Source organism: Stegodyphus dumicola, chromosome 9 (genome assembly GCF_044657685.1).
Source record: "Stegodyphus dumicola isolate Sdum_Otavi_A_Nest chromosome 9, ASM4465768v1".
Classification (NCBI taxonomy): domain Eukaryota; kingdom Metazoa; phylum Arthropoda; class Arachnida; order Araneae; family Eresidae; genus Stegodyphus; species Stegodyphus dumicola.
Genome location: NC_140776.1, coordinates 104,593,323 through 104,619,682, shown reverse-complemented (window position 1 = coordinate 104,619,682; position 26,360 = coordinate 104,593,323). Strand labels below are relative to the sequence as shown.

General features: G+C 31.9%; 1 protein-coding gene across 2 annotated transcripts in view; it reads left to right on the top strand.

The window, feature by feature from the left end:
* LOC118202491 (low-density lipoprotein receptor 2-like) overlaps nucleotides 1-26,360 on the top strand; it is a 149,385-nt gene that overhangs the window by 104,008 nt on the left and 19,017 nt on the right. The window lies entirely within an intron of this gene.

The following is a 26,360-nucleotide window of genomic DNA, read 5'->3' as shown; positions in this document are numbered from 1 at the left end:
CCAAATTCGGGCTTCTGGGTGCCCATTTTCGGGTGGAGGAATGTGTTATTCAAAATTTGATGATTCTAGGTACCATAGTTTTTTCAGTGTGAGAAACATACATACATTTATGTAGATTCTTCTTTATATAGTTTCTTTAAATATAATACAGGCTAATAATATTTGGTGACAACAGTTTGAAAAGTGAACATTTAAAGTGATTTCTTGAAAAATGCTGTTTCGAAACTAATAGACCTTCTTTCTGGGTTAATGCTCCTTTGGGATGAAAATTCTGCTGCATCTTCTATATGGGGAGTCTGAATTAAAAAATTTATGCTTGTTCCAGATGCCTGCCTACCCTCTTCCCTACAGTGACAGAACTGTTATGAGAATATTTCTCAGAACTGCCAATTAAGGGGAAATGTGATAAAAGTGGCATGTTTTGGTGAAGATTTTGAAGCCTTTTGTTCACTTTCAGTCTGTCTTCTCAGCAGTTTAAAGAAAAGGGCAATTTAGCTGTCAAGGATAGATTATTAATTGCACGGGAAGTGTTTCAGTGAAAGCATGTAACTGTGATCTCAAATTCACAGATGCATGTTATGTAATAAGGGCAGCTTGGATCACACGAGAGGCTTATAAGTTGCTCAATTTAAATAACTATTTATATCATTTCAAAGTATGTGTGCACGTTTTGCTTAGCTTAAGTTTCTGAAGAAATTTTTCAAAGGATTTCCAATAACCAGTCTCGCATGCTAGAGATAAAAATGTTTTATTTCAAACAGTGTTGCCAATATTCACTTTCAAATCTTTGAGTTTGTTTATAAAAAATTCATGAAAGTTTTACGAACTATTGAATAAATAATAAAGCAAATTCAGAATTCAAAATTTGGCTTTCCAGGCGCACATGTTCAGGTGGAGGACAACGTTATTCAAAATTTGATGGCTGCTGTCATTTTTTCAGAATGTGAGGAACACACTTGCAGATTCTTCATTATTTAATTTCTTTAAAAATAATACAGGGTAATAATATTTGGTGAAGTCATACATACATGTATACATTGAGCAAATTTATTATCTTAATTGGTACTTGTAAAAACTATGACTTTTTAGTGTTTTTAGTATCTGAATCTTTGAGCTGTTATAAAAGTTTTGAAATTTTGCTGATGTATTCTATCTTTGATTAAATGAATCTTAATAATTTAATTTTGCATTTCAAAATAAGTTATTAAATAATTAAATGCTTAATACTGTAAATCAGAAATGACCTAAAACTTGACTACAAATCCTGATCCCCTCCTTTTATTTCATTTCACTCACTAGAGTTCTGTTGATAAAAACACTCACTAGAGTTCTGTTGATAAAAATGAGAAAAGTAGTCTAGGTTTAAGATAGAGCATTATCAGTTGATTTGCTAATAATAGCATTAATTTCACCCTTTAGAGCTTTAGAATAAAAGTGGAACAATACGAATGAATTTACAGCACACATATCTAATATTCTAAAAAATATCACTGTAAGCCAACCTTGTGTTCCTCAACCACTTGAATAAGTGGAACAGTTCTTATCAAATTCATCTACACTCCTCTTTTGTCAAATTCTATACCTCTATAATTCTGGTTTTCCTCTGTGAACATTGGTTTCATATGTATGATGCATGAATAAAAGCAAAATAACTGCTTTTCTTTTCTTAGGAATGTATGAAATAAGTGTGATTTCATTAGTAAAACTGTACAAAGAACTAGAAATTTTTCTTGCTTGTTCAATTAATATTTTTTGGGGATCTCTTTTTATTTATTTATTTTTCAAAGTACCTATAAATGTAAAACCTTTTATTTTTAAAACAGTTCACTAACTCTGTTGATGAAGTTGTTTGCAGTTGTGTTTCTGTTTATATGTTTCAATGAGTCAAAGAACAGCTTGTCTGGGTTTACCCAACTTTTTTTTTTTTTTTTTGTCTTCATTACCCATCTCTATCAGAATCTTCCCCACAATATATTTATGCATCATAAAGCTCTAAAAGATACACAGTTTTTAATCCATACTTTGCCTTTTCTTTTTTTCATGTACATTTTATATTTGCTACATTCGTCTGAATTTCTCTAGTATATCGTCAACAAATGCATGCTTCCCAACAGAATGCATATGCTGGCAAATTTTTATGATAGCATAGCATATGTTTTAGCTAGAAGCTGCTTTATTATATTCCATGCACTTTTTTCTTGTTTTAGAATTATGAGACCATAAGATTCAAGAAAATTAAAAAAAAAAAAAAAAAAAAAAAAACCTTTGAAGTTACACATTTAGATGTGTATTAGTACCTCCTGTACACGGCGTATTAGTACACGGCAGGAGGTATTAGTACCTCCTGCCGTGTACCGTCAGCAACAAATAAACAATCAACATCTTCACAGTTTGTTAGCTTATTTTTTCAGGATACTTCAGACCAGGAAGCAAGATGATAATATTGTAGTTTGGTGTTCTTACAGCATGGTTTGCTTCTTTTTCACACCATTTGAAATGATTTTTTCCATAAAAGTTATTACCTTGTTAACAATCATTTAAAAATTTCTCATCTTCATCCCCAGAAAGCTCTTGTTTTTTGTTTGCTGTCAGTAATACATTTTTATTCAGAATCAGAATATTCTAAATCTGAAAAATTATTCACAGGATCTCTGCTTTCGTTTTGAGTTAGGAATGCGGGATATTTTCTTATAGAATTTGAAGCCATAATTATCACTTCTATGGAAAAAGAGCATCAGATAAGTAGCATCTATCACTCCCAATGACTGCTGGTATGCAACTGCTGTGAGCAGTCTCCTAGATTGTTTAAAGAGAAAACGTGGGGTAACTAAATAAGCAGCAAAGTTAAAAAAAAAGGGGGGGAATATGTGACCTTGACTGTTTCAGAATATAATAGAAGGGTAGTGACTGTGTTCCATTTTTAGAGGTGAAAATGAGATTCAGAAAATTGAAGTCGTCTCTTAGACTGCACACATCAGTTAAAGGTTAAGTACAGATTAAATACAGATTAATGAAAAAATATACAAAATCATTAGCGATACACTGATACCTATTTGTTTTCAGGCATAGCAATAAACAGTGAGATAGATGTAGGCCTAAACTGAAATTGTTCAACTAATTGTAGGTGTATTTATGTAATTTATGTTTTGTTATGCAGTTGTTATATGCAGTTATGGCAGCCATTATAATAGTAATTATATATGCTATTTACAAAGTTAATTATTCACTGTGGTTTATAAATAAACCTGTTTAACTGCTAACATATTTAAAGAGTGTAATTATTCCATATAGTATAATAAACTTCTTATTCTCATTCTTTCATTTCATTTAGCAAAATATGCATTTAAAAAAACCGTACCTAATTTTAGAAATTGTAGGAAAGAAAGAGGGTTTCATTTAATGCAACAGATAAATGCAACATGTGTTGCCCATATGCTAAAGTGTTATTTAATATGTAAAAACATTTTAATAGTTTTTATCACTATATCTTAGGTTTGAATTTAATGAGATTGCTATTATATGGCTTTACTGGAAATAAATGTATTATGTATTTTATATAATATTTGATCATTAAATAAACTATATCTCATTTTGTGCATTAATTCTGTTATTATGAAGAATGTAATTAGAATCTTTTAATGGTCTACTTTACAAGCTTAATTGTTACCCTCAAAAAAACTTGAATCTTCAAAATAGATTCAAGGAAAGCTCAATAATGCTTTCATCATTATTGGGCATCATTTAATGCTTATCCACATTCAGCATTTGTTGTTAAGTGTCTTTTGTTCTTTAATGGGTAAACACCATCTAGTAAATTTAAGGACAGAAAATCTATAAAATAAAATTATTTAGGAGAGAAATTCCACGATTTTACAGATATCTACATTGATTATATAACCATCCATTGCAAATTCACTGAAATACATATCTTTTAAATGTTTACTGAGTTTTGCAGTGTCTTTCCCCCCTAGAATTGACTAGAAAGCAGTTGAGTTATGAATGCAGAAATAGTGAGCATTTCATTTCATGGTCTATCTGCTTGATTGACTTTCATCTAAACATTTTGGAGGTTAAGAAACTGTGGTGAGCTTTAGGAGGTTCACAGGAGGGATATTTGTTAAATTTATTTGCAAGTTACAAGCCCTTGTTCTTTCTGTTTGTTTATTTCTTCCTAGAATAACATGTCTTCAAAGTGATAATCATACTTAATTACTCTTCCTGTTTCTGAGAATCAGAATTTCATCTGATTTCATTTAAGTCAGAGACGCTGCAGATAATCTAAAATGTAAACAACCGCTGGAAAATGCCATCTGTTTTTGATAAATTTATTGTTGAATATCAAATTGTATAACATTGAAATGATGGGATGAAATTCCACTGTTTAATTTTTCCATTAAAAGATGTCAAGGAATGGGTTTTTATTGAAATACACTCTTAGACAAACAAACAAACAAACAAACAAACAAAAAAAAAAAAAAAAAAAAAAAAAAAAAAAAAAAAAAAGACGCACCAAGAAGGAGTTATCCGAATGGGACGAAAATAGGTAGGAGTGATGTACATGTACAGAAAAACAAATGATCACAGTTTGAGAAAAATGGGATGATTTATTGAAGTGATAGAGCTTCACAAAGTGAAAAAGTCAGTAACGCGTTTGTAAGCAATTAATCGGCTTAGCATCGTTTGATAGAGGTTGCGGATGTCCACCTGAGGGATATTGTGCTAAATTCTATCCAACTGGTGCTTTAGATCATCAACATCCCGAGCTGGTTGGAGGGCCCTGCCCATAATGCTCCAAACGTGCTCAATAGGAGAGAGATCTGGCGACCTTGCTGGCCAAGGTAATGTTCAGCAAGCACTAAGGCAAGCAGTAGAAACATGTGCAATGTGGGGGCGGGCATTATCTTGATGAATACCAGGGTGTTGTGACATGAAGGGCAACACAACGGGCCTTAGAACTTTGTCAACGTACCGGTATGCTGTAGATGACGACGGATGACAACCAAAGGGGTCCTACTACGAAATGAAATGGCGCTCCAAACCATCACTCCTGGTTGTCGGCCTATCTGCCAGAAGACAGTCAGGTTGGTATCACACCGCTGTCCTGGACATCTCCAGACTGGTCATCAGGGCTCAGTTCAAAGCGGGACTCATCACTGAAGACTATTCTACACCAGTTAGTGACATTCCAGTGCGAATGAGCTCGACACCACTGAAACGGGCTTGACGTTGTACAGAGGCCAATGGTAGTTGACGCAAGGGACGTCATGACCTCAGCCCTGGCCAGGTGGACTATAATAGATGCAAAAGTGAATCATTCATGATTAGTCAATAACTTAACACTGTGTGTTTTGATAAAAATAAACGACTTTTGAGAGAAATGGTTTTAACAACAAGACTGCAGAATGAAATTCCTAATAGCCACTGAAGCTGAATGGCTTTTAGTTTGATGAAAAGAATTTCCTCAATAAGAAAGTCTTTGATTGCATAACATGTCTCTGATTTAATGACAGTTTTCTTAAATAATAGACCTAAAAGATAATTTAATTCTGAACCTTATGTAAAAACATATCTGAAAAAACATTGTTCAGGCTTAGAACCTCTAAGAGCAGTGGTTCTCATCCTATTTTGCTCCATGCACTCCTTTCATCACTGCTAGATCATACCCCATCCTTTCTAAAACTCGAAAATTGCATATACACTTATTTAGATTAGTTTTTAACATGTTTTAGGAATTAAACAACAAAGAGTATAGAAAATATTGATAAACATTGAAACTGAAATAAAATTAGTTTATTTTTTATATTCGTAAACTAAAACTAGATACTTAACAGCTAAATAAAACACTGGTCCCTCCTTCCCAAAGCTATGAAGTACCCCTTGAAGAATTCCCCTCTAGTTGAGAATCCCAGTCTTAGGACATCATCTTATGTGAAAGAAGAATAAAATAATATGGGGTAAATTCTGCCATAAATTGTGTTGCATAGTTAAATTCACTCATTATTTTGTATAATTTCTGTAATTTTTTAAAAGATTTTTGTATTAAACTTTTTTTTTCCCCTGCACAATTATTTATATTTTACATTTCTGCTAAAAGTAAAACATTTAATTAGAATTTGATATTTTATTTTTGTAAGGTAAAGTATAAGCCTTTTGTTAAAATTTTCATAGCTCATCACTAGATAGAGGAAAACTCTTCTGTATTTTTATCTTAGTTTTTCCACATAGATTAAAAACTTTTTAGTGTCTGAAGACTTTCAAATCAGAGATGCTTTAATGGGCTGAAAAAAATACTTCCACATGTAACTCACGAAAGGAAAAAAATGCCGAAACTTTACAAAAAATACCATATGACTTTTGTATATTATAGAATTTATTAATCAGAGGAGCCAGGGTTTAAATCCCAGGGAAGGTGTGGATGTGTGCAAGCCATTGGGAAACAAATTGCTCAAGCATAATTTTTGGCAAATTCCTTAAAATAACTAATTTAGAAAATGGGTCTTTATTCAAGTTTTTCATTGGATCTATTGGCCATTAACATATATTTATTTCTGAGACAGGCCTTCCTATTTACGTTCATTTTGATTTTATAGTATTTCTCATGTCACTGTTTTTAAGAGATTTGCATATTTCATTGTCATTTTTTTATATATATAATACATTTTTATTGATTTTTTGTTTTTTGGATAAAGTTGTTCTGCAAAGTAAAATTCTGCGCGGAATTTTTTGTTTTTTGAGTTTCTTTCATGTTATTTTTTGCTTATTTCACTGTTTGTGAGATATTGAAAAGTTTTGCATGATTTTTTTTCTTCAACGGAAAGTTGGTTAATTTTTTTTTTTTTTTTAATGTTAAGTTAAATGGCTGCGATGTGACTGCTGACACATTTTCTCAGAAGATTCCTAAAGTATCATAACATTTCAATATTTCAGAAAAAGAATCATTCAAACTATTGAGTAAGAAACTGTTTAAAAAATTTTAATTTTATTGTAGAATTTTTATATAATTTTTTATGTAGTTGTAGTGGTTAAGAAGGGGGATATCAGTTTGCTGAAAATTCAAGATGTATATGTTTTTCTGGAGATACATCAAGGCCGTATGCAAAGGAGGGTTGGAATCTTAACAAAAAGAAAAAAGTTGGAAGAACTTACACGGCCATCGGTCCCAGGTGTGTCTTTTAGGCACTTTTCCGGTATGTTTAAAATCCAGACGAAGGCTGGCCGCATAGCGGCTAGTTATATATATATATATGTAGAGAATAGTTTACATGAGAATAGTTCACACGTAGAATAGTTTATTTAATTACATTAAAATGAAAAGAAAAAGGAATAATCGTCAAAGCATTTTGGACACGTTTATCCCTGCTATCGTTCAGCTCTCATCTCACCATGCCCTCATCTGGATAGCACTTTGTACATAATGTTACTGGCATCAGTGTGTATTTCAGTATCGCTGTGCTGATTATAGATGCTTTGTGGGTTTTTCACATAAATGTTGTTTCTAAAGATTAAAAGCGTTTCTTTCGTTGTCACCAAAATGAAAATTATTACCTTTCTCAAGGAGATCAGTTTGAACAATTATGGAAAAATTTAGAATAAATGTACTAAAATATCTGAGAAGATCAAGGAAACTTTGAACTTGTTTCAAATTAGTCGGTTCTGGAAAATTAAGGACCGCTTTCATTTTTAAAGTGGTTGGAAAAGCTTTTACTTTCTTCAATAACATGACCAAGAATTCGCTTCTTCAAAAAATGCTTGAAATTAATCTTCAGTCCGTATTCACTTCAAGCTTTAAAAGCCATCCAAGCCATTTCATTCCTTCTTCAAGTGATGATGACAAGATATTCTGCAAAGCAATCCCATCATTAATTAAAGGTCGAAAAGTGGTGTTGATGTACCATTGAACTACAGTCGAAGAACTGAATATTCCAAAAGGAATATTGAGAAATTGATATTGATCTTTGTGTGTTACAAATGATGTGTACTTGCCACTATCCCTGTTTACATCAACATGGAACCCATTTTTAAGATCAGTCGTACAAAACACATGTGATCCCTGCAATCGATCTAGAATACCTTCAATTAATGGAAGTGGAAACTTGTCCTTTACTATTACTTTAGTCAATATCCTATAATCAATTACATAAAAGGAATTACAAGTTACATAAAATTGCAAGTATACATTAATATAATTAATTACAAGTATACATAAAGAAGGTCTTCCATCTTTCCTTTTAACGATTACAACTGGCCTACAAGAACTAGGTTCTACTATTCCTTGTGCTAGCCATTCAGCTACTTGAGCTATGTTGTTGTATTTCTATGTTTGTTGTTTTAGTTTTACAGGGTACGTAACTCAACTAGTTGTTGCACCTTATCTGTGAAAATATTTGGAACATCAGATTCAATATTTACTTCAGTTTCATCACAAATTAAATCAACTGGAAGAATAAAGTATTTATTTTCTTTTATGCCCTGAGACCTATTTCTAATCATAACTCCATTTTCATTTATTAGAGTTTGACCCTGCATTAAGACATTGTCCTACGATGACATCACAAGACACAACATAATTTTCCACTACACAGATGTCAGCATTACACTTAAAGTCATCAGTTTGAATACTTTCTTTAAAACAGCCTAATGGTTCTACTCAGCATTTTCCAAACCCCATCAAAGTAGAATTTGGAGGATGTACTTCTTTAACATTTAATTTATCAAAAACAGATTTTCTAAGCAGTGACGCTTGACTCCTAGTGTCTATTAATGATTTTAACGTTAAATTACCAGTCATTATCATTTTCTTCAATTTTGATTCAGCATTAACATTCAAAGTGGCTACTTCTGTTTTTGAATTTGTTTTAGACATTCTGATGCTTTATGACCAAAAGCTTCACATTTAAAACATTTAATTCACTTATCTTTATTCATAAAGAGTTTTTAGAAATATGATTTTCAAACCACAATTAAAAGACATTTTATTGTTATGACTTTTCAGTATGTTTCATGTCAGATATACCATCATTCTTCAATTTACTTTTATCAACATTTTTGTTTTTTGAGTTAGTTTTATCATTATAACAATGTTTCGTTCTATCGAAAACACCTTTACTTTTTGCAAAATCATTTTTCATTACTTCGTACACTTTGAGTTTTTCTTTAAATTCAATTAAGTTTTTGCATCTGTACAGTATGATTTTGTTTCATGCCTCTCATCCCTACAGTATGATTTTATTTCATGCCTGTCATTTATTCCTTTTTATAGCATAATGTATTGAGGCAGCTTCATCTGTTTTCCCAAAATTACATAATTCATTTTTAAGAAATATCCTTGAGCTGATTCAGTATTTTTCATTTTCCTTTGACTTAGCTCATGTAAATTAGCAGAATTTATTTCAAAACAAAATTTGTCAGTTAAGGCTTTTCTTAATTTTGGCCACGAATTGAGTTCCAGTTCTGTTCGAACAAATAATACTGCATTTCCGCCAAGTGATCATTTGGCGGAGATAAATTTTTCTAAATCCGACAAATTGAGTAATGTAGAAGTATTGTCAAAATGTTCTACCCAACAAACAACATTTTCATGCGATTCTGCATTAAACTTCGTAATAGAACTTTTGATATTAGAATAATTAATGTTACCCTGAATTATAGAATTTTCAGTAGTTACATTTTTACAAGCATAATTGCACTGTATTGAAGAATCAAAGTTATTTTTCTTATCAAAAATATTGTGTTGCACTGAAAAATCGTTTTCAATTCTTTTATTTATTAATACTTCTCTTTCCGATTCATCGGGGCTAGAAGTTTTAGCGCTATTTACATTTTCAGCTAGTGTTTCAATGTCACATAATAAAGATAAAATTCTTTTCTCTGTTTCTGATTTATTGCTGTCAAATTAAATACTTATAATATTAGAAATTGTGACTAGCTCACTGAATGAAAATCTTTCTTCTATGTCTTTTAATTTCTTTTGAAATTCATCACTATCTGAAATAAAGTCAAAAACCAGAAAAGTTTATAATTCTGTTTTGATTTGATCTATCACCGTCTGTATTCAAAATAAATCTATGTAAAGTTCTAATTTTATCTGCTTTGCAGTTCTTCAATGCAATGTTGATTTGCTTTATTTCGCTTAGAATCATTGTCAAATACGAAAACAAAATCTATGTACCTTCTATATATTCAAAGTTCTTCAATATGTAATCCTACATAGAATTCCACTATCAATCTTCAAGCATTCTATCCCACTTCTGACACCAGAATTATGTAGAGAAAGTTCACATGTAGAATAGTTTATTTATTTACATTAAAATGAAAAGAAAAGTAAAAGGAATAATTGTCAAAACATTTTAGACACGTCTCTCCTTGCTACCGTTCAGCTTTCGTATCACTGGGCCCTCATCTAGATGGTGCTTTTTACATAATCTTACTCAGTTACAGTTCCATTACATATATAGGTTTTCATGCCTTTAATTAATCTGCATGCAATAGTTGTAGAATTATCAGCAGTTTAAAAGTTGAAGTGGTGCTAAGCCTAATGAGGCCACCATTTGTTTACATTTGAAACTCTTAGTAGAATATTAAGTCAGTCTGTGCACCAACTTTGGTGCCGTTCTGCCTAATGTGAATTTTCAGTTTTGTGTACCGAAAATTTTGTTTTCCTGCTGACTGGTTGAATTGCTTGTTTTTGTGTAGAAACTCTAATTTTAATTGTAAAAATTGCTTTTTTTTTAAACTGTATTTGGTGTTTTAGGTATTTTGCAAATGTATTTTACAAGTATTAATTTATACTTTTTCTGTATTTTACAAATTTTAATGAAGATTTGAGTTTTCAGATATTTTTGCCTTGCCTCAAAGTGAGCCAGTTGAATTGATTGAATTAGAAATATATCTCTAATAAAATTTGAGGAAATAAGTTTAAATGAAGTACAGTAAAAAATGTGTATAATTTAATAGGCCATACAAGGAAGTCATTTGGTCTCCATATCAGTTAAAAGTTTGTTTTGCCATTTTTTTCAGTGTTTATAATTTTATCAATATCAATATCATTGCTTTATATACTTAAAATTAGTGAATTTAAAAATTAATTTTAAAAAGGCCTAAAAAAGTAAAACCCTGTGCTTTCACTGCAAAGGTTTAAAAAAAAATTAACAGAGAATATATTGTTATCAATTTTGTACATGTGTAAATAATTTTAATGAAATAATATGTCAAATTGTAGTATTTCCCCCATAATGTAACATCAAAATCTAAAGATGCCAGGCCTTGCCAGAAAAGAATGAATACAGGAGCATGTCTATGTAACCTTGAGTAAATGGGTATCTTGTTAAATTGGCAAGGTATTACCAAGCCAGTGATTGTTTTAGTAGCTAATTTTTGTCACCAAATTTGATGAGAAACCACCAAAAGTCCCCAAACTTGGCAACCATTTGGTGACATATTGGTGTGGTCCTTTGATAACTGTCATGGGTATTGCAACTGTATAACTGTAATTGATGCTATATGTATATGTAACCATATCTGCCCTCATCTTCTTTCCAGTAATTTCGAGAAATGGAATTTACTAGAGATTTTTCAATGGCCAGGTGAAAACAGTAAGACTGGAGAGAGCATCTGCTTTCAGTTGTTAGTTTAGAACTGAATTTGAAGTATTGAGATATCCATGTTAAGCGCTGTTGTTTAAATGTGCTTTGCATTGTGTTGTGTTTAATGTTATTAATAGTTTGACGTGAAACTCCTGATTGTACTCTGAGATACTGTGAGAAGCTGTTTGAGTATTTTTGTGGAAAGTTCCAGAACTGTGAACTGTTTCTTTTGTTAAAATAAATTTAATCAAACTATCATCTATTCTGTGGGCATTCAATCTACACTCATGTCCATAAATTAAGGATAATGCAAAATCAGGCAAAGGAAGAGTTAGAAGCAAAACAAATTTGACTTATTTGTAAAGCTTATTTATTAAACAAAAGGTAACGAGCAAAAAAGATGCTATATGTTTGATATTATTAAAAAAATTAGCGATTTTTTCTCCCTGGAGCAAATTACAAAAAAAAAAAAAAAAAAAAAAAAAAAAAAAAAAAAAAAAAAGTATTTACAAAAGACCAATATTAAATGGTTGGTATGATTGTTAATACATTGTATGTCTCCCAGACGATGCAATACAGTCCGTACAATGCCTAGGCATGCTGAGTATCAAATTATCGATCTGATCTTGGGGGGATATTACACCACTCAAAAAGCAATGCACTCCGAAGTTCCGGTAGACATGTAGGAGGAGGATGACGGGCTGCGACTCGTCGGCCAAGCATATCCCACACGTGCTCTACTGGATTCAAGTCCGGTGAGAATGTTGGCCAGTCCATACGGGTGATATCCTCCGACTGAAGGCATTCGCTTGTTTGATGTTTGCACGGTGAGAACGGGCGTTGTCATCCATAAACACAAATTGTGCACCCATGGTGCCCCAAAACAAACGTACATGTTGTTCCAGAAGGATGTCCCGATAGATTTGGCTTGTCATGGTTCCAATTTGAACATGCAGGTCAGTTCTGGAACCCAGAATAATTCCACCCCAAACGAGCACTCCTGCACCACCGTAATGGTGTCTTTCAATGATGTTTTCTTGGTCGTAACGGGTACCTGGAGCTCTCCATACGAAAGTCCGGCCAGAATCAGACTGCAAGCTGAACCTGGACTCGTCGGAAAGCATCACACAAGCCCACTGTTGCGGTGCCCACAATGCATGCTCTCTACTTCAGGCTAACCGCAGGCGACAGTGAGTTGCAGTAAGTGGAACGCATCTGACAGGTCTACGAGCATATAGACCAATCTGCCCTAAGCGTCTGTACACGGTCTGCCTTGAAATTGTCGTACCAGTGGCTGAAGAGAGCTGACGAGACAGGTCTGAGGCTGTGCTCCGCCTGTTTCTTTTGGCAGTAACTGCCAAATACCGGTCCTCATTCGGCATTGTAACTCTGGGGCGACCTATGCTGTAACGTCTACTCACATTACCATCATCTTGGAATCGTTGCCAAAGCCTAGAGATGACACTCTGGGCAATTCCAAGTTCGTCTGATACTTTCAGTTGGGTACGCCCACATTCCAGACGGCCGATAATTCTACCACGCAAAAAATCATCCAAATGCGTCCTTTGTGTCATAACTATTCGGTTATTGCACTGAAATGCTTATAAAGCGCCTGCGAACAATTTTACCTCTTTGCCTGTATTCCTTATATATCACTCTCTTACACTCTCGTCATTGTGACATACCATCGGTGTCATCTAGCTACTCCCTGAAATTTGCATATGATTCTTGAATATGTGTGTAGTGATTTTACAGGTGATATATTTATTTTAAAGTTTGATTTCCGCGTGACTCCGAATTATCCTTAATTTATGGACATGAGTGTATTATGAATTTTAATAATCTGTTTTTTCAGATCTTTTAGAAAATTAAAAATGGGAATAAGAATTTTGTTCAGAAATATGAAATGACAAAACTCGATTCTCATGAATTGGTGGTGGCTGTATGAAAAGGTTCCAGTTTCCTTTAATAAATCAGTATCTTTTTATAGAATCAACAATAATTATCTTGTTTTAATTCTTTAATTAAGCATGTTAATTACCCCTTTCAGTTTCATTAATTACAAATTCCATTTTTTAATTTCCACAGTAATGCACTTTACTGTGTAAATTTCACTCCACATTTCCTAGGAGATAATTTTCATTTATATATATTTCATTAAATTGATGTATTCTCTGTTAAATTTATATATTATATATTACAGATTATTTCTTATAAATTCTCTAGTGAATAGTATATATATGCGTGTGTGTGTATGTGTGTAATGAAAAAAAATGTAGAAAGATGTAGTAGCAATATTGATGGTGTAACATGTAGAATTCACAGAATGTAGTAGATTCATACTGAAGAGGAAACTTGGCAGTCGAGGTGGATGCCACTTGGCACTCTAATCCATTGATACATTATATTGATACTATTGCAATAGGAAGAGAGCATAATCAAATAGCATCCAAGCAGCACCAAAATTTTTTTATCTTACATATTTCCCTCCCCCATCAAAAAGGAAAAGGCTTAACAAGAGGAAATCCTTTTTAGAAGAAAGCATTAAAGCATTAGTGAAACAAGGGAAATACAGATGGGGGGGGAACATAGAATTTTGATCTAAATAATTTCTTAAAATTACAAATCTTGTAAATATCGTTTTAAACAATAAATGCAAATTGAAAACTCTATTAAAATTTTGAAAGTTTGCAAGTTCATTTTGCTGCGAAAATACCGTGAAGAGTGTCATAATTTTTTTAAGAAATAACTGGAAAAGTTCACTGTTGTGGAAATCTTTGATTGAATACCATAATTATAATATTTTGCCATCCTTAGCTTCAAAGTCTTTGGTAGAAATTGTTGTTGTCAATATAAAACCAAAATTTTCTTTTATATATTCATGAAATTTGTATAAAAATTAATTTTTTTTATTAAAATTAATAACAAAATAAGCATTGATAAAAATGAGCAAGTCCTATACAGTACAAATGAGCATGGCAGCTTGCTGATGGCTGTGGGTTGTTTAAACACAATAGAACCTAAAAGCTTCTATTTCTTAATAAAGGTAACTGGGTTTTAGTGCTCTTTAATTATCAAAGTTTGCATTTATTACTTAAGGCCATAAAAATCTTCAAATCAGTTGATATAAGAACTTCACAAAAATTAAAATTTAAGATGTATATCTTGTATATTCAAGCTAGGTCTTTTAATATTGTAAATAAAATTCCACACTGCCTTCCAATAATAATATGGAGCAAATAATTTTGTGAATATAAAATAAGAAAATAAACAAACTTCATAATTATATCCGTTTAGGAAATGCTTTTAAAACTGTTCAAAGACAAAGGTTTTAAATATGTTCATTAATTATATTACAAAATCGCAAGAATTTCAAAATATTACAGTGTAATTAATTTTTCATTCAAAACAATATTTGGAGTAATATTTTATTATTATCAAAATTTCTAATTTACTTATTTTGTACAAACTGGAAGACCCCACAGCGTTCTCTTAATACATTCATACACATACACACACATATGTTTATAAATGTATGTGTCGTGTTTTAAGGAGTAGATGAAGGAATACGGTACTTTAATTTCTGGCCTCTGAAGCCACTTTATTGCATAGTTGGAAGGATGAATGCATAAACCAAAAACTTCCGGATATGACCATTTCGAAATATAATTTTATTGCAGGATAATTCACATCAGATCACCTTTCTGTAGATAAGATATTTTTCGATCATAGTTGAATGCAATAATTTCCATGTACATGGGTTTTAAAGTATGACGTATCTTATACAAGTAAACAGCAATGTGGATGAGGAGCATCTTCCCAGGAGGAAAACGTAAGGGAAAAGGATATAGTGATTTAGAGGAAGAATGGAGGGAGTCAAAAAGTTTCAGTTCCAAGTTAAAAAGTTTTGGTTTACAATTATTTGATTGGACAAGAAGTATCTGCATTAAGCGTTACGTAGGATAGTATGATTACCGTTTAGACTTATAGCACTATTTTTAAGAAGGAGAGAGGAAGTCCCCAAATTAAATAAAAAATAAAAGAGGATATAGCCAATTAAATTTAGAAGTTTGCCTTTCAATCTTCACGTAAGTTAATCGAAATGTCTGGAAAAGAATTGTTCTTGTACTACAATTTTTATGTTTTACCTGCAAAAACATTTATCAGATTTTTTTTTTTTTTTTTTTTTTTTTTTTTTTTTGGCAGAGGGGGGGATCCGTTATTGATAATCTTTTTGATTACAGACATCAACTGAAAATGGATATATAACCCATTTTCAATCATATGCATAAATTGCATTTAAGTTATTGTTGTATCAGAGGGAAACAGGTTTTCTCACGAAAAGACAGACTGACAGACACGAGAAAAAAATAGTTTTCAACAAAGGCAAAATTTGAAAGAAAATAGTTTTTCCATTGATAATTTAAAAGTGAAAATTCTATCCTTTTTCCTATTATAGCTCACAAATTTTCTTTTGATAATAGAAAAATTGGGGCAAACTGATGTCTATTATTTTGAGACACTAAATGCTTGAGCAATATTTATGTTATTAAAGGCAAACATTAATCATAATCTTGTAATAAGATAATTGTAATCTTTTTCTTAGTTTTATTTTAAATTCATAAGTGACCAAATGTTTCCAGTTAAAATAGGGTTTATAAGAGGCATTTGGGGTATATTCAAACAAAATATTTTTACTGTCGTATTATTTTTCAATTATATCTCCACTTTTCAGATTCAATAATTTGTTACCGTTATCTAAAAGTTTCTAAAATTCTTCCCTCGAAAAGCTTCGATTCGAGAATTTTTTTAAAATTTACCTAACTCAAAGAAATAATAGGCGCTCTAAAATAAATAAAAAATTGCTAAATAATTTTTTTTGTTATTTTTGATATATCTATTTTAAAAATCTATCTTTTTTACATATATTATTTTAATAGGGTGGTTTTTGAAATGGATATATGGGACATGCGAAATGTTGATAATGAGTATCATTAAATTCAAACGGTTATTAATTTTAGATATAGATGTGTTACAGTCTTCTTAAAATTAAATATTAAAGTTTAAAAACTTGCGCCCTTTGTTCGCGTCAGACAGCACAGACAACAATTAACGTCGGAAAGACAGCGAAATGAGTTGTCATTCATTGTTTTGAAATTTCGTCGTCAGATGACTAGCACGTGTTATGAAAGGCGCGACCGAAACGTGCATTGCCTGGGGCTGCAACATATACTTTTCTTATTGGTTAAAACAACGGCCTTCGATTCCCCCCCCCCCAATTTCATCTTCGTCACCGTTTAATGGCAGTGTGACTCAGACAGCATTCGAACGAGAGAAGACGTGATTTTTTTCCTTGGGGGGGGGGAATATAGGAAAATGAAAAGAATATCCATAGGTTGCCTTGTTCTACAAAAAACGTGCTATCGCAAAACGCGTGAATGTATTATTCTGAATACTTCAACAGATATTTTTTCCCTTGTATTTTTTCAGTTAGGTTGATTGAATTGGTGCTGATGGCATTAAGCTTCTTAATAATGAAAAGATATACTATTTGACATTATTTAGTTTATTGTTTGCATTATCTCTCTCATAATAACAGAACTCTTTTTCTTTCGTTTGCAAGAGGTTACCAATTCGCATCGTTATACTCTGTGACTTATACTTTATGATAGGGTATGTCAAAGCAAAACGTCTTCATCGAATTAAAAATCTTGAAGATTTCCTGCTGCAAAAACTCTAATGATTCAGTTGCTAGGAGTTCTTGCAGCAAGAAATCCTGAAAAGCCTATTATAAGCCTTTGGTGGAACTGAACCCAATAATAGCCATCAATTGGAAACAAAGTCTTCCAATTAACAATTGGATATATTACTATATCGCAAAATCTGTGATGTCTTTATTTCTTGCGAGTTTACTGTTCACTTTTTTATCACTTTACGTACTAAGTCTTATATTCAGTGTAATAATTTTTTATTTCCTGAATTGCAGCATTGCTTTAGAGTTTTCTGTTATTTACTGGAATGCCAGTTTGAGAGGTGAATTATAGGAGTAACGGCTCTGGAATTTAGGTTTATGGGACCCCAAATGGTTCCAAAAATTAATTTAAATAAGCTGTGTTCCCTGTGACGTAGATTGATGGGGCTGGTCCGTTTCGGGCTACACATTTTTCGGGCAGACGTTTTTATGTGAAATCTTATAGGGATTATTCGGAACAGAAAAGAAAAGGGGGAGGACTGATTAAAGTTAGCTTGAATTAGGCAAAGGACACGAGGGCTGTTTGCCTAGGAGTGGGAATGCTTTCGTGAAAGACTTTCTAACGGAAACTGGCACTATCGCATATGAGGAAAATCAATCATGCCGCCACTCTTTTCGCCCGCGATGGAAATCCTAGCATTTAGTGGTTGGTGTTAACCACTCGGCCACTGGTAGGGCAAGAAGGATTGCGTTTTATTGGGTTATAGCTAAAGTCACAATGTCTAACAGGAGAGAAGTCTTCGTGGAGGGCTAAAGTTCTCAATGAAGGAGGCTATCCGGCTCATATTCATGTTTTGTACGCTTTAATACTATGTAGTAAGGTATTTTCTTCCTCCTTACCGCGTGCCCTCGAGATATACTTTATTTCCTTCCTTATTTCTCCCCTTTGTTTTTTAGCGCCAGGTTCTAAAAATTAAAAAAAAAAAAAAAAAAAAAACCGCTTAATTTCCCCTTTTTTTATTACGTTCAGAGAACGAGCTGCCCTAGATTTTAAGATGGATTTGTTCTTGTAGTGATTGTTTTCATCTTACTAATAAACTATCGCAAACCACCTGTGAAGGTTACGCCTCGTCGAACTGCCAGCCATTAGGCTGTGAAGCGCCGTGCACGGCGAAGGAAATACCAACTGACATTCGGTTTACGATTTCGCCGAGTCAACTACGCATTCAGCTTAATTATTTATGAAAGATTTAAAGCTCAAGTAGTGGCAGATACGACAAATCAAACGGACGGGATTCGAGTTACAGGGAAGTAGAAATGAAGGTATCTTTAGATATTGTAATGTTAGAATTAGATTTATTTTAGAGAATTCGTTTTAGAATTTAGATTTATTTTAAAGAAGTAATATTGTGATAGTTACCTGTAGTTTTTCTATGACGACGTTTCATTTGTTATGTTCTTATTGTAACAGAGTCCTTCCGAAATTAAATTATTCGCATTATTTTCCCCTCTTGATTCTCGGATGATTAATTAAAAAACAATGGGATGTGATGCGGTAATTAGAAGCACATTCAGCCAACACCCGTTCTTTTATTAGACGGTGTTGATTCAGGTAGCACTCTGGAGGTCAGGAGTTCGAATCTCGGCGAAGACATTGCTCTCTTTTCACGTTTCTATCTTCGAAATAAACGTGATGATTCTGCTACGTTACATACTACGCACATGTTTTTGACATGGCGATAACGTAATCTGTTGTTATTTTCCCTCTATGTTATTAAATAATTATGTTAAATTGTTCGGTGAAAAGCTTCACATACCGTACCGTTTGCTCCTTTTCTGAGATATGTATTTTTTTCATTAAATGAATAAGTTCCCTGTTCCATTAGCTTACGATATAATATGAATAAATGATTGAAGAGCTTAATTTATTTTCATCCACTAATGGACTTATTGGAAATGGAGATGATAATTAGAAATCTCAGAATGAAAAAAACCGGAAAAAAAAAAGTCTGAAAGCTTTGATTTTATATTACATTCCAAAGGGACTTTATTTTTTTAACGTTTTGTGTGTTACCTTTATGTATTAAATATCACATTCTTCACACTTATACCATAAAATTCAATTCAACAACATTATCACAAAATATTTAAAAGAGCATACCTTTAGAATTTTCGATACACAATCTCGCGCGCTAGAGATAATTTTTTCCCCCATTCCGTACAGTCCTGCTATTGCCCGCTTTGAAATCGTTGAGTTTTTTAATCAAAAACTCATAAATACTTTACAAAGTATGAAATAGATAATAAAGCAAAAGTCCAAAACGGGCTTCCAGATGCCCATAGTCGGGTAGAGACGTGCGTTATTCAAAATTTGATGGCTTTAGTTACCGTTGTTTTATCACAATGCGAGAAACATACGTACATTTAAGCAGATTCTTAATTATTTAATTTCTTTAAATATTATACAGGGCTCTGATATTTGGTGGCAACAATATAAAAAGTGGTTCCCCGTTTATAGTGAATCAACGCAAAATGCCAAAACGAAATTAATAGCCCTTCTGGGCAAATTGCCGCTCTGGGCTAAAAAGAGGAAGGCTTAATTTTTATTTTCGGTAACGTAAAAAGTTTTTAGTTGCATTTAAATTTTATAACATGATTATTATTTTTTGGGAATATCTAAATGGAGAAGACGCACCTTCTGTTTTGCTAGAAGCACAATTTCTTTGCAATAAACGATTTATTAATAAAACAACAATGATCAATTAAATAATAATTGATATATATATTAATTATTAATTAATATGGATTAAATAATTATTAATTAATTTGATAATCAATAACTATTTAATTTTAAAATTATTAATGATTTTAATAGTTCTGTTACTTATTCTTGTTCCCCTTTCCTGAAGGTCTTCCATAGGGCTTCGGCACTTCTACTTTTAGAAATTAAGCCCTGACTTAGTTCATAATATTTTATTAATAGTAAATGTATTGTATGAAAATATTACGAAAATTTTATTAACATGAATTCGTATGCTTGATAGTCTGTAAATTAAGATTGTAGTTATCGAGTTTTCAAATTTGGCGGAAGTAGATGGATGATTATGCTCCTGTGGCTTAACTTATCGGAAAGTCGCCAGAATGTGATTGAATTCGATGCAATTTTTGCTCTGTTCCCCTAACCTTGGAATAGACGGTCGATCTTTGCACCTGGCGTCCGGCTGCGTTCACAACAGTACTCTCCGCTCTCCGAACGGGGCGAAGGCTTTGCCATTCAAGATGGCTTTAACGAAACATTGTTTACTAGTGTACGTCGTGCTTGCGGCTAAAAGTTATAGCGCATTAGCCATCGACAGAGCTGGTGAGCTGTATATGAAAATTTTTATTTAATTTTTATAATTAATAATCTACTTAAAAGCTAGGTAAACAATAAATGGTAAAATTCTGTACATTTTATTTGTCGGGTTTACATTAAATACTCTTTATGGCTGTAGGAAAACAGATCGTTAGTTTTAGGTTTGAACTTAGCTTTAGCTTTCATAAAATTATTTTTACTGTATAATAGAAATTGAATCGTAATTATCCGTCAATCTGATTCAAGTTGATTCTTGCGTTCTTTCTTGATATCCTGCTGGAAATGATAGTTGTAACGTTGCTGTATGTAATTTGATTTAAACCAGAATAATTTTTCTTTTTTAAAAAAAGAAGAGTTCTGCATCTTCTGTGCTTTATTTTGGGATGAGCGACTGCCATTCCACTTAAAAACTAATCTGTGAGATGTGTGTCGAAATTATAATCGACTTTTGGTCTTACATATCTAAATTTGCTGTTGAAGTGCATAATTGAGTCCTATTTAGCTGAAGTAGGTCATTTATGGAGAGAAAAATTTAAATACTTAATCTGACATCCAATTATTTTTTCAGTTCCTTTTTATTTTATCGAGAAGCAAAATGTAGTGACAAGTGATAAGGTTACAGCTTTTTAAATTAGATGATGGATTTAGATTTTATGAAGAATCTCATAAATTATAGAAAAATTTAAGAGAATTTGCACACACTCATTGGTTTGGGCAGTGTTTTGTTTCAAAATCTAATATGTATCCTCCTGACAGAAGTATTAAGGTACAAATAGGGCACAGCCCCATCCACCTAATCGACAAGATTTTATGACAAACAAGGGCTGCGCCAAGTAAAAAAAAACATATAAAATACATATAAAAATACATAATTCTACATGAAATTACATATTACATGAAATACATATAAAATACATAATTATAAAAACGCATAAAATAAAGAAGTATTAAGGTATTAAAACAAAGTGTAATAAAATTAACATGCATATATGTTACTGTAAATGCATTTTTGGTTATCTTTAGAAAAATTTGGAATATGGCGAAGTTCTGAATATTGAAAGAAAAAAAAAAAAAAAAAAAAAGCGTTAATTATCCTATCTTTTGAATATATACATATTTATATTAATGCAAGCATATTCTTGCCCTTTTATTTCTGGATATTTACAAGAATGAATTTATTAAGAACATTAAAATATTAATTAATGCTAATACGTTTGAATGCATGTACCTAGTATCTACCAAAAAAAGTATTGTATCTTAAAGATTGTAAAATTATAAATTGAACTTTTATTTTGGAGAAATTTTGGATGACTTTTCACTAACTCATTTCTACAACCTGTGATTCGTAAATGTGGTGAATGATTGATTTCATGATTTATATACAAGAATACAAATTGTTGTCCTTTAAAATAATCATCTCTCACAGTTATGCACTTCTAAGGATATGTGTATATGTTGTACGTACTTGGGATGTAGCTGGGCTCGATGTTCACATTTGTGTTAGATGTCAGAAATGTCCAAACACAGGATGTAGCATGTCACAATATTCTCTTGGCATTTTCCCAAGCTTGAAACAGAATTTCACATTTGTATGCTACTTCATTTCACTCGTAACATTACCACGGCACTATTTGACACATACCTACAAACTACATGTGTATACAACCACATAGCATCACAAGCTAAGACGGATATAATTCTTGACCATCAACCAGTAGTACCAACTACACTGCACATCATTTATTCATTTTCTGTACTTATGGATCACAGTTTTGTGTACATACTGTTGCTCAAGCAGAGTGCCTTTTTTCAGTATTTGTGAAGTTAGTATATATAATTTTAAAGATTTAATTTTGAGAAAATTCTTTGTGATTGTACTAGAAGTGTTGATAATGCCATAAAAATTCTCTGAGCATTTAACATGTTTGGAACACTATTTTCTAAATTATCTGTGTTTATACAGTAGTATTGTAGCTAGGATTTAAGTTGAGGGGAAGAGGTGTGACATAAAATTCGAACTTGTCTCAAGGGTGCTGCAGCCCCTTCATATTTTATGTGTTCCCTTAATATGCATGTATATGTTATTACATTTAATGTAATTTCTAGAATTATATGTAATTAGCTTGTAAATCTGTTATTATCAAAATTTGTAGAATTCACGGTTGATCTTTGGATTATGGTAACTTGGCGAAAATTTGGCGACCAACTCTGCTACAGCAACCCTCTATTTTTTTTTCGCCGCCATTTTGTCTTCACGAAGTAAAGACATGTTTCTTTTCTTTTTATTTACTGAACACTTTTTCCAACAATCTACTAGCCAAATTACACTTATGCTAGAAATTTTATATAACAAAACTGCTTAATCATGACAAATATTAACTGTAAAATTGGGAAAAAGTGCACAATCACAAACTCCTTGCACGTTTTTCAGAATAGCACATACACATAAACCATTTACACGTCGACTTATTTTTACTTAAAAAAAACATCCCAGAATTGCACAAAAATGGCATTGCACACACTCTTAACTTTATCCATCTACACTGCTATTTTTTCATAAATTACAAAAATTTGCACGAAAATGCAAAAAAATTCTGTGAATCTTTAAACTCGGTAAAAAGCACATATATGAAATTACCTGATCGCGAAAAAGTATATACCCTTTCCAAGGATGAACATTTCCACGTATAAAATAAATAAAATATCCAAAAACTTTTACCTCTAAATTATCTATTATATTATAAATGTCACCAACGAATTCATACCGCAAACATTACGAATGGTTACAAATACTTAGTGTCAAATATTTAAATTATTTCCATACATGTTTACTTCAACTGAAACATATACCAAATTCCTACGAACATATAATTCACAAAATAACTATCATTTAATTAAAATATCACTAAACCATGTACACGTCGACTTATTTTTACTTAAAAAAACATCCCAGAATTGCACAAAAATGGCATTGCGCACACTCTTCACTATATCCATGTACACTGCTTTTTTCTCATAAATTAGAAAAATTTCACGAAAATGCATAAAAATACTCAACGTATTCTACTCAAACGTATTCCAAAATACTACAAACATATAACTCACAAAATAATGATCATTAAATTAAAAAACACTACTTAAATATAAATAAGCACATACATTAAATTAATAAAAATTAGATTACAATCCTAATTACTTTAAACTAAATCATTGCTAATAACAATTTTCCAATAATATCATATTAATTTATTTACTCCTTATATTTAGAACAATGCATAAAAATAATATCCTCAAATGATTAAAAATACTAACTTACCTAATCTTCAGAATCTTCATTACGTGGCACGCACACTTCCACTATTTCACACAACACACAATGAAGCGTAATACAAAATAATATAGTACTACAATTTTCCAAATTCCCCCACTTTTCCGATTAAAGAACTGTAATTCGTCCATTAATGTCACATGACATGTCTCATGATCTCTCATTTCCCTCGCACAAAATAATGCGTAATCGGAACTAAGTACTTCTCGCATTATTACCAAAGTCCTAGGTAGTAACCTTTATCGCCTCCAAAATGTCGCCAAACTACCAGTTACCATATTCCAAAGATCAGCAGAATTCACTTTAGAAGTAATTTCATGCAATGGATAGAATGAAAGAAAGTTGAAAGTTGATCATTAAAGATGAAAGAAAATTAAAGATTTCTTTAATTGTAATTTGTATTCACATTTTTCATAAAAAGGGTACTTACGGTATCAATAATTTTTATTTAAAATCTTACAGGTTTCTTACTGTTTCCAGTACAGTTTTTCCATTTAGATCTAAATTGTTTATTCCAGAATTTGGCATTAAAGCTACGTATACAACAGATGTCAAATTTGTTGGATACTGATTTCATTTCTAGCTAGCAAGTGCAAGAAATTTATTTTTGCCAGATCCAATGTAAAATAATGTTGAAATAATGAGTTAGTGAATGAGAGAACACTCTTACGGTGACTGCTTCCTGTAGATGAACGTATTTGAAAGTGATCAGAATTTTTCATAGTATTGTACATCATTTAGAGAGGGTTTACCATATTTTGAATTCAAATTTAAAAAAAAAAAAAAAAAAAAAAAAAAGTTTTCTTCTCATTAATTAAAAAATAAGTATATTAGTTAAAATACTTTAAGAAAATGCAAGATCATCACTAACAGAATGAAAATCTTAATAAAATTGCTGATCGTGCTAATAAGATCTCTGGCATATTTCAGATAGATAAGGTACGCAAACAGATGAGCAGTTTAAGATGGTTTATACATTTTCCTGAACTAGTTATAGAAAGGGATATAAATATCTCTGTTAATCAGAAGGAGAATGAGTGTACATAATTATTGTAATTTGCTTGAAATTGTTAAATTATCTTTTCTATACCAGTTATAGGCTCTTAGTTTAGAATTAAGATTTCAAGGTTATTTCTTCCTGACCATTGTAACAACATAGAAATGGTCAAAACCTCCAGTTGTATATTTCACTCTTCATTTCCATTTAGCATGTTGTGCTTCATGAAAATTACATTAATGAAGGTTAGTTAATCTGTTGGTAACCTCATCAAATGAGAAAGAGAAAATAAAAATGCTCTGTGGTAATGGTGACATGTGTTGCGATCGTAAATGAGGGAGAGTCGAAAAGACCTTGAAGTATCTTATTTTTAAAGTAACGAATTGCAATAATGGTGACGTGTTGTGATCGTAAATGAGGGAGAGTCGAAATGACCTTGAAGTACCTATTTTTAAAGTAACAAATTGCAATAGCATATATAGCAGGGGTGGCCAAAGTGTGGCTCGCGAGCCTGATATGGCCTCGTAGGCAATTTGTGCGACTCATTATGCATATAAAATATATGTATGAAATATGGTAAACTAAAACTATTCAGTGTCTAAAAGGAAGTAATTAATTAGTTTAGACTCTTTTTTACAAAGTTATCAGGGATTTCTTTCTAATTGAAACCTCCTCCACTACTTCTATAATGATGTAAATATGAACTTGTGTCTTTTAGAAAATCTAGATGCGGCTCTCGAACATTCCTGAATTGAAACATGCGGCTCTTACTGACATGAAGTTTGGCCAACCCTCATATATAGTATACTATAAGCGAGGTATTTTGTGTTTTAAAAAGGCTCTATTTCATGAAAGGAAGTACAGTCAAAAGTTTTTAATTCGGACCTCAAAGCTACAAACTTTCTGTGCATACGTAAATGCATAATACGTTTACGCATGCATGTTTAATGTATAACGGATGGTATAAGCTAAACTAAAATTATCTAATTATCTATTTCAGTTAATGTTGCAGATTGCGTTGTTCCTTAATCTTCTAATTGGATCCGGCTTATTATTTTTTGCAGACTGTTAGAGCAATTTTATAAAAGTAGGCTTGAACTTTCGATTATGTCAAAAAGAATTTCCGATTCAGGAGCTGCCAAAGGATCTACAAAGCGAAAGCATGTTTTGATGTCCATCAAACAAAAAGTGAAATTGCTGCAAAAAATGGATGAAGGCATATCCTTTGTTTCTCTAACCATTCCAAAATCTGTTTATCAATTTCACGCTGCTCTGTGGGGAAAGGATGGGAAACGTCACAATGAACTGGAAGTTGATCTCTCAGTACTATCCTTATCTTCAGGGCAGATGTTTTTATTTTATTCGGCTTATAATACCTTACTAAATGTAGTATTTTATCTTGATGT